The sequence below is a fragment of the Tamandua tetradactyla genome, chromosome 20, assembly GCF_023851605.1.
Source record: "Tamandua tetradactyla isolate mTamTet1 chromosome 20, mTamTet1.pri, whole genome shotgun sequence".
Lineage (NCBI taxonomy): Eukaryota > Metazoa > Chordata > Mammalia > Pilosa > Myrmecophagidae > Tamandua > Tamandua tetradactyla.
In genome coordinates this window covers 61,552,244-61,562,999 of record NC_135346.1, presented here as the reverse complement: position 1 = coordinate 61,562,999, position 10,756 = coordinate 61,552,244, and the positions used below count along the sequence as shown (strand labels likewise).

Sequence of the window (10,756 nt, the reverse complement as noted above, 5' to 3'; positions counted from 1 at the left end):
TTTCTTTCTCCTTCTTTGTCATTATTTACATTCATTATTCATATGGAGGGCTGCTCCACAGTTCATTCATCCTCTATCTTTCAGAGGCCACAGGCACACTGCTTTGCATACAAAAGGCGTCAATAATGGTTTGCGAAAGAAAGTAATGAAAGGGTAAATGGTTTTTTAACGTCACAGACACGTAAACAGAAATTGGAGAGCACTGGATATGCTTCATTTGCTTGCTTACCCAATGTCTCTTTTGTTTCTCTATAGTCCTTGGTGATGATTATGGGAAGGGATAATGACAGCTACCTCTAGGCATTTATCCTGGTGGGTTTTTCTGATCGGCCCCACCTGGAGATAATTCTTTTTGCTTTCATCTTGGTCTTCTACATCATGACACTGGTGGGCAACTCTGCGATAATCCTCTTGTCAATCACGGATGCCAGGCTCCACACACCCATGTACTTCTTTCTCGGGAACCTCTCTTTTTTGGACCTCTGCTTTACAACCAGCATTGTTCCCCAGCTTCTATGGAATCTTTGGGGTCCAGAGAAGTCTATCACCTATCATGGATGTGTGGCTCAACTCTACATCTACATGGTGTTGGGTTCAACTGAGTGTGTCCTCCTGGCCGTCATGTCCTATGACCACTATGTGGCCGTCTGCCGGCCCCTTCACTACACAGTGGTCATGCACCCACGTCTTTGCCTTCAGTTGATGGCTGTGTCCTGGTGCTGCGGTTTCCTAAACTCCTTTGTCATGTGTCCCCAGACGATGCATCTCTCCTGTTGTGGACATCACAGGGTGGACCATTTTCTCTGTGAGATGCCCGCTCTCATTGCCATATCTTCCAAAGACACCACATTGGTGGAAGCTTTTGCCTTTGCCTTGGGGGTTGCCCTTCTCCTGGTACCCCTCTCTCTCATCCTTATCTCCTATGGCATGATTGCTGCTGCTGTGTTGAGGGTCAAGTCAGCAGCAGGATGCAAAAAGGCTTTCAACACTTGTTCTTCTCACCTAATGGTGGTCTCCCTCTTCTATGGAACCATCATCTACATGTACTTGCAGCCAGCCAACAGCTACTCTCAAGATCAGGGCAAGTTTCTCACTCTCTTCCACACCATTGTCACTCCCAGTATCAATCCCCTCATCTACACACTGAGGAACAAGGACATGAAAGGGGCAATGCAAAAGCTTCTGAGGAGGGAGAGAGGAGTGGAGGGAATCTAAAGTAAGGGAACACTGGGATAATAGAGATGATTTCCTGAGGTTGTGTATGTCAATATACATATTGTATACGCATATATATACATATTGTACGTACATATTGTATATGTCAATATACATATACAATATACACATATTGTATACCTCAGTAACTATGTGGAAAGAGTGAACCCAGACCAACACAATGCTTTTGAGTATAACCTCATCTTCTGCCATTTGGATGTGAATTGCCTTCCTTAAATATCATCTTTAGGGTTTCACTGGTTTACTTTGCATTTTGCCCATATTTGGGCTATTTTCATAATGGCAGAACACTGTAGAACTAGATCAAAGCACACAAAGTCATTGCGAATTCGGAAGGCAATTTTACCAAATTTCAAATAAAAAGTGAGGCAACACAGGTTGTCTCCTCTCAAAATCCCTTTATGATTGTAGTTGTTTCCCTGAGAGGGATGAGTTAACATCAGTAAAATCATAGCACCCTGTCCTAGACGTAGATTGGTTCTCTGTGGATGAGGAGTGTTTTTTGAGTTATTTTTTTTAAGGAAGGAAAAAAAGAAGGAAGAATTTGCTCAGAATCATTTGCCCACTCTAAGTGACCTTTTTAGCCCAAAAGTTTACAAGATGGCTGGCTAGATTTAGAAGTACAAGCCTTTGGAAAGAAAAAAACAAATGACATTCATTGAGATGGAATTAACTTTTGTCTCCTTAACATATTACTTTAACCAGCTGTAAATATTCCTATTCAAGGAGAGCTGTCCATTATTCAGATTAATTAACCCACCCCCCAAAACACTTTGGTAGACAATCTTATAAAATCAATGTATTTTGGAATTAGAAGTTCCTAAGAGAAACATTTCTAAAAGCTGGTGTGCCGGTCTGAATCTGTGGTGGACCCCAGAAAAGCCATGCCCTTTGATCCTTATTCAATATTGCTGGGTGGGAACATTTTGATTGTTTCCATGAAGATGTGACCCACCCAATTGTGGGTGGTAACTTTTGATTAGATGATTTCCATGGAGGTGTGTCTCCACCCACTGAAGATGGAGTTGCTTGCTGGAATCCTTTTAAAAGAGGAAACATTCTGGAGAGAGTCCCTTTTGGTAGAGCCACATGAAAGCCAGCAGATGCCACCATGTTCGCCATGTGCCCTTCTAGCTGAGAGAGAAACATTGAACGTCGTCAGCTTTCTTGAACCAAGGTATCTTTCCCCGGATGCCTTAAATTGGACATTTATATAGACTTGTTTTGATTGGGACATTATCTTGGCCTTAGAACTGTAAACTAGCAACTTATTAAATTCCCTTTTTAAAAGACATTTCCATTTCTGGTATATTGCATTCTGGCAGCTAGCAAACTAGAACACTTGGTTGTATATCAGAATCCCTTGCTGTCAGGAGAGACAGCACACGCTGGGATGTGGAGACTGATGATTGCAGGCGGGAAGTTTATTGAGAAGCTCTCTCAGCAGAAGGGGTCTGAAGAATAGACTTCAGCCCACCTCTGGGAGAGTTGTACAGCATTATATACACTGTCTTATGTGGGACAAGGAGGGGTTAGTATCGCTTGTGGGCTATTTTATGATTTGTGGGGAATTAGGGTACGGAGAGATGGCATTTTTGGATAGGTAGTGGGGCTTGGTTACAGGTGAGAGGTTCAAAGGCCAATAAGGAGCCCTTGGGCGTCTTTGCTGTCCTTGGGAGGAATTGGGGCTGCTCCAGCACACAGGCTGTGGTTTCTCCATCAATCACGCAGGCCGTGGATGAGGGTTGTTGTTACGGGGAGATTGCCAGCTCATTGCCAGCTTTGTGAGGGGGAATCTCTGACACTTAAGGTACAGATTTTAAAGAACTTCTTTGACCTCTTGAACCAGAATCTCCAGGTGGAGTCCACACATCTTTGTTTTACAAAAACTTTCTAGGTGTTATTGATGATAATAGTCTTTGGAAATCATTGTCTTAGATATCTCTAAACCCAATCCCTCAAATCATTCAAGTAACTTCCCACAGATTATAGGGCCAACTTTACTGGACTTAAGGGATGCTATTGATCAAGCATGAGAGATGATATTATTCATGTCTGGGTTTGGAACTTATTTATCATCTTAGTTAGCTCTTGGAGCCAAGCATTTTCATCTATAAAATGGGGATAATCTTTATTTTTCAGGTTGTTGCAGAGGTTAAATCAGGTAAGGTAAGTAAGAAAAGATTTGTTCAAAGATTTCCGCTAGAACATGAGATTGCAGATTCTGACAATATGTAAAAGTATTTTTGAAAAGCAGAAAGAAAAGAAAAAGTATATAGAAATACATATTTCAGTCTTATACAGAGTTTGTTTCTGGCAGTAGCAGGAGGAGTGGGATTGACTGCAAATGGTCCTAAGTCTTGGGTACAAAGGCACTAGAAAAGTAAAACTTCACTGGAGGAGTATTCACCTGGGATCAGCAGATAAACCATGTTTGCATTTGCCTTGAAATGCACTGTGATCTGGGGTCTTGCATCCAACCTTTCAGGATAACTCTTTGGACCTCCTTGGTACCCCATAGTTGAGTAGACATGAAGATGCTGACTCACTTCACCAACTTCAGAAGAGAACAGTATACTGGACCAGAATGACAATGCACTTCTTAACATGAGAGAAAAGTATCTTTCAATTGTGTCTTTCTTTCTTGCTGCTGATTTAATCCTTTTTGGGAAGATACATGGGGAAGTGATACTTCAGTTTCTAGTTTCAGTACCATTCATATATATTTATAGAAGCCTTTACCCCAAAGCTCTATGACAAACTGTCTCTAAAGGTGCAAACGTGCTTTCTTTTGAGGTGATTGGCATTACAAGGGTATTTATGATAATGATCATATACAACCCATATTTCTGAAAATTTAATAACATTTCAGCTAATAAGATCATAACGATAACAAGTAGAAATTATTGAACACTTAGTATGGCACTGTGCTCACCCCTTTATATATTATAATTCTCTATAATAACTCTGAGAAGTAAACACTAGTAACATTCTTCAGCTAATAAAAGTGAGGCTAAGGAGGTGTGTTATAGAGGCTGAATTTCCTATTGCTTGGACTGGTGCTGACAAACTCTTCTGAGTCAGGTCCCAGAGACTGAAGTCTAAGAGCATGAGATGGAAGAAGGATAGAAGATAGTGAGGCAGATGTGTGTCCATTGATAGGACTCCATTTATTAACTTCTTGGACTGAAACACTCAAATAATTTTGTCCATTCATTTTTAAGACAATAAGCTAAGAAAATTTCTGCCAAAATCCTTTGTAGCTCTTTCTCCATGGGCAGCGCTCCTGCCGCCAGCCAGCCCTCCTCTCCCTCTTTCTTCGCGGGCGGCACTCCCGCCGCCAGCCAGCCAGCCCTCCTCTCCCTCTTTCTCCACCGGCGGCCCTCCCGCCACCATCTTGCCCTTCTCTTTCCCCTCCTGCTCCGGCGCTCCATCCGCCATCTTATCCTTCCCTTTCTCCTCCTGCTCCGGCAGCTCTCCAACCACCACCGTGCCCTCTGCGCCTCCACCAGCTCCTCCGCCACCGTCCTCGACAGCCTTGCCACCCTCACCTTTCCTCCTCCAGAACAGCTACTGGAGGAGTGGAGACGATACAGAGCAGCTCCCGGAGCCACGACGGAGATCAAAGGGATGGCGTACCCCATCCTGGAACAGTTGACTGTCTGGGAGAACCAGCTCCGGGGAGATCACCAAGGGGCGCGAGCTTTCCCGGGCGGGACGGCAAGCGGCCAGAGTCCCTCCCTTCCTCTTTCCCAGGCCAGCTGGCAGAATTGGGCAGGCGGTCCCCTCGGGCAGCAGCAGCTGGCGCCCCCACCACGCGAGGCCTCCCGGACCAACTGAGAGAGTTGGGTCGGAAATCCCCAGACCGCGGAGAACGGTGACCAGGGAGTCCCTTCCAAACACGTGACTCCCCGGTCCAGCTGGGAACGGTGCACTTTCCCAGGCCGCGTCAGCTGGCGCCCTCCCGCCACGCTTGGCGCCCTGGGCTGACTAGGAAATTCGGTCGGGTGTTCTCCCGGGCTGTGGTGGCCGGCGACCCTCCTGGCATTCAGACCCCCGGGCCGGCTGGCACTCTTCCAAGCCTCTTCGGCTGGCGAACCTCTCCCAGGGCGAGAGTTTTCCAAGGTTAAAGGACCCACAGCACCTTTTGCTGGTGGAACCCACAGACAAACGTGTGCCACGAGCGCCACCTACTGGGCAGGATAGGAAAGACAGAACCCAGAGATTTCACAGAAGGATCTTTCAGGCTGTTGGGTCCAACACCCAGGGAAGTCTGACTAAATGCCCAGACGCCAGCAGAGGATAATGGATCACACTCAGAAAATTGAAAATATGACCCAGTCAAAGGAACAGACCAATAGTTCAAATGAGATATAGGAGCTGAAACAACTAATGCTGAATATACGAACAGAAATGGAAAACCTCTTCAAAAACGAAATCGATAAATTGAGGGAGGACATGAAGAAGACATGGGCTGAACATAAAGAAGAAATAGAAAAACTGAAAAAACAAATCACAGAACTTATGGAAGTGAAGGATAAAGTAGAAAAGATGGAAAAAACAATGGATACCTACAATGATAGATTTAAAGAGACAGAAGATAGAATTAGTGATTTGGAGGATGGAACATCTGAATTCCAAAAAGAAACAGAAACTATAGGAAAAAGAATGGAAAAATTTGAACAGGGTATCAGGGAACTCAAGGACAATATGAACCGCACAAATATACGTGTTGTGGGTGTCCCAGAAGGAGAAGAGAAGGGAAAAGGAGGAGAAAAACTAATGGAAGAAATTATCACTGAAAATTTCCCAACTCTTATGAAAGACCTAAAATTACAGATCCAAGAAGTGCAGTGCACCCCAAAGAGATTAGACCCAAATAAGCGTTCTCCAAGACACTTACTAGTTAGAATGTCAGAGGTCAAAGAGAAAGAGAGGATATTGAAAGCAGCAAGAGAAAAACAATCCATCACATACAAGGGAAACCCAGTAAGACTATGTGTAGATTTCTCCGCAGAAACCACGGAAGCTAGAAGACAGTGGGATGATATATTTAAATTACTAAAAGAGAAAAACTGCCAACCAAGACTCCTATGTCCAGCAAAATCGTCCTTCAAAAATGAGGGAGAAATTAAAACATTCTCAGACAAAAAGTCACTGAGAGAATTTGTGACCAAGAGACCAGCTCTGCAAGAAATACTAAAGGGAGCACTAGAGTCAGATACAAAAAGACAGAAGAGAGAGGTATGGAGAAGAGTGTAGAAAGAAGGAAAGTCAGATATGATATACATAATACAAAAGGCAAAATGTTAGAGGAAAATATTATCCAAACAGTAATAACACTAAATGTCAATGGACTGAATTCCCCAATCAAAAGACATAGATTGGCAGAATGGATTAAAAAACAGGATCCTTCGATATTCTGTCTACAGGAAACACATCTTAGACCCAAAGATAAACATAGGTTGAAAGTGAAAGGTTGGGAAAAGATATTTCATGCAAATAACAACCAGAAAAGAGCAGGAGTGGCTATACTAATATCCAACAAATTAGACTTCAAATGTAAAACAGTTAAAAGAGACAAAGAAGGACACTATCTGCTAATAAAAGGAACAATTAAACAAGAAGACATAACAATCATAAATATTTGCGCACCAAACCAGAATGCCCCAAAATACGTGAAGAATACACTGCAAACACTGAAAAGGGAAATAGACACATATACCATAATAGTTGGAGACTTCAATTCACCACTCTCATCAATGGACAGACCATCTAGACAGAGGATCAATAAAGAAATAGAGAATCTGAATATTACTATAAAGGAGCTAGACTTAACAGACATTTATAGGACATTACATCCCACAACAGCAGGATACACCTTTTTTTCAAGTGCCCATGGATCATTCTCAAAGATAGACCATATGCTGGGTCACAAAGCAAGTCTTAACAAATTTAAAAAGATTGAAATCATACACAACACTTTCTTGGATCATAAAGGAATGAAGTTGGAAATCAATAATAGGCGGAGTGCCAGAAAATTCACAAATACGTGGAGGCTCAACAACACACTCTTAAACAATGAGGGGGTCAAAGAAGAAATTGCAAGAGAAATTAGCAGATACCTCAAGATGAATGAAAATGAAAACACAACATATCAAAACCTATGGGATGCAGCAAAGGCAGTGCTAAGAGGGAAATTTATTGCCCTAAATGCCTATATCAGAAAAGAAGAAAAGGCAAAAATGCAGGAATTAACTGTCCACTTGGAAGAACTGGAGAAAGAACAGCAAACTAATCCCAAAGCAAGCAAAAGGAAAGAAATAACAAAGATCAGAGCAGAAATAAATGAAATTGAAAACAATAGAGAAAATCAATAAGACCAGAAGTTGGTTCTATGAGAAAATCAATAAGATTGATGGGCCCTTAGCAAGATTGACAAAAAGGAGAAGAGAGAGGATGCAAATAAATAAGATCAGAAATGGAAGAGGAGACATAACTACTGACCTCACAGAAATAAAGGAGGTAATAACAGGATACTATGAACAACTTTCCGCTAATAAATACAACAACTTAGATGAAATGGACGGGTTCCTGGAAAGACATGAACAACCAACTTTGACTCAAGAAGAAATAGATGACCTCAACAAACCAATCACAAGTAAAGAGATTGAATTAGTCATTCAAAAGCTCCCTAAAAAGAAAAGTCCAGGACCAGACGGCTTCACATGTGAATTCTATCAAACATTCCAGAAAGAATTAGTACCAACTCTCCTCAAACTCTTCAAAAAAATCGAAGTGGACGGAAAACTACCTAATTCATTCTATGAAGCCAACATCACCCTCATACCAAAACCAGGCAAAGATATTACAAGAAAAGAAAACTACAGGCTGATCTCTCTAATGAATATAGATGCAAAAATCCTCAATAAAATTCTAGCAAATCGTATCCAACAACACATTGAAAGAATTATACATTATGACCAAGTAGGATTCGTCCCAGGTGTGCAGGGATGGTTCAACATGAGAGGATCAATTAATGTAGTACACCATATCAACAAATCAAAGCAGAAAAATCACATGATCATCTCAATTGATGCAGAGAAGGCATTTGGCAAGATTCAACATCCTTTCCTGTTGAAAACACTTCAAAGGATAGGAATACAAGGGAACGTCCTTAAAATGATAGAGGGAATATATGAAAAACCCACAGCTAATATCATCCTCAATGGGAAAAAATTGAAAACTTTCCCCCTAGGATCGGGAGCGGGAAAAGGATGTCCACTGTCGCCACTATTGTTCAACATTGTGTTGGAGGTTCTAGCCAAAGCAATTAGACAGGAGAAAGAAATACAGGGCATCAGAATTGAAAGGAAGAAGTGGAACTATCACTGTTTGCAGACGATATGATACTATACGTCGAAAACCCAGAAAAATCCACAACAAAACTACTAGAGCTAATAAATGAGTATAGCAAAGTAGCAGGTTACAAGATCAACATTCAAAAATCTGTAGCATTTCTATACACTAGTAATGAACAAGCTGAGGGGGAAATCAAGAAACGAATCCCATTTACAATTGCAACTAAAAGAATAAAATACTAGGAATAAATTTAACTAAAGAGACAAAAAACCTATATAAAGAAAACTACAAAAAACTGCTAAAAGAAATCACAGAAGACCTAAATAGATGGAAGGGCATACCGTGTTCATGGATTGGAAGACTAAATATAGTTAAGATGTCAATCCTACCTAAACTGATCTACAGATTCAATGCAATACCAATCAAAATCCCAACAACTTATTTTTCAGAATTAGAAAAACCAATAAGCAAATTTATCTGGAAGGGCAGGGTGCCCCGAATTGCTAAAAACATCTTGAGGAAAAAAACCGAAGCTGGAGGTCTCATGCTGCCGGACTTTAAGGCATATTATGAAGCCACAGTGGTCAAAACAGCATGGTATTGGCATAAAGATAGATATATTGACCAATGGAATTGAATAGAGTGCTCAGAAATAGACCCTCTCATCTATGGACATTTAATCTTTGATAACGCAGTCAAGCCAACTCACCTGGGACAGAACAGTCTCTTCAATAAATGGTGCCTAGAGAACTGGATATCCATATGCAAGAGAATGAAAGAAGACCCGTATCTCACACCTTATACAAAAGTTAACTCAAAATGGATCAAAGATCTAAACATTAGGTCTAAGACCATAAAACAGTTAGAGGAAAATGTAGGGAGATATCTTATGAATCTTACAATTGGAGGAGGTTTTATGGACCTTAAACCTAAAGCAAGAGCACTGAAGAAGGAAATAAATAAATGGGAGCTCCTCAAAATTAAACACTTTTGTGCATCAAAGAACTTCATCAAGAAAGTAGAAAGACAGCCTACACAATGGGAGATAATATTTGGAAATGACATATCAGATAAAGTTCTAGTATCCAGAATTTATAAAGAGATTGTTCAACTCAACAACAAAAAGACAGCCAACCCAATTACAAAATGGGAAAAAGACTTGAACAGACACCTACCAGAAGAGGAAATACGGGTGGCCAAGAGGCACATGAAGAGATGCTCAATGTCCCTGGCCATTAGAGAAATGCAAATCAAAACCACAATGAGATATCATCTCACACCCACCAGAATGGCCATTATCAACAAAACAGAAAATGACAAGTGCTGGAGAGGATGCGGTGAAAGAGGCACACTTATCCACTGTTGGTGGGAATGTCAAAGGGTGCAACCACTGTGGAAGGCAGTTTGGCGGTTCCTCAAAAAGCTGAATATAGAACTGCCATACGACCCAGCAATACCATTGCTGGGAATCTACTCAAAGGAATTAAGGGCAAAAACTCAAACAGACATTTGCACACCAATGTTTATAGCAGTGTTATTTACAATTGCAAAGAGATGGAAACAGCCAAAATGTCCATCAACAGACGAGTGGCTAAACAAACTGTGGTATATACATACGATGGAATATTATGCAGCTTTAAGGCAGGATAAACTTATGAAGCATGTAATAACATGGATGGACCTAGAGAACATTATGCTGAGTGAGTCTAGCCAAAAACTAAAAGACAAATACTGTATGGTCCCAATGATGTGAATCGACACTCGAGAATAAACTTGGAATATGTCATTGGTAACAGAGTTCAGCAGGAGTTAGAAACAGGGTAAGATAATGGGTAATTGGAGCTGAAGGGATACAGACTGTGCAGCAGGACTAGATACAAAAACTCAAAAATGGACAGCACAATAATACCTAATTGTAAAGTAATCATGTTAAAACACTGAATGAAGCTGCATCTGAGCTATAGGGTTTTTTGTTGTTTTGTTTTGTTTTTACTATTATTATTACTTTTATTTCTTTTCTCTATATTAACATTCTATACCTTTTTCTGTTGTGTTGCTAGTTCCTCTAAACCGATGCAAATGTACTAAGAAACGATGATCATGCATCTATGTGATGATGTTAAGAATTACTGATTGCATATGTAGAATGGTATGATTT

General features: G+C 41.0%; 1 pseudogene; it reads left to right on the top strand.

The window, feature by feature from the left end:
- The first annotated feature begins 270 nt into the window (after positions 1-270).
- On the top strand, positions 271-10,248 carry LOC143664372 (putative olfactory receptor 2W6 pseudogene; annotated as a pseudogene).
- Positions 10,249-10,756: the final 508 nt, after the last annotated feature.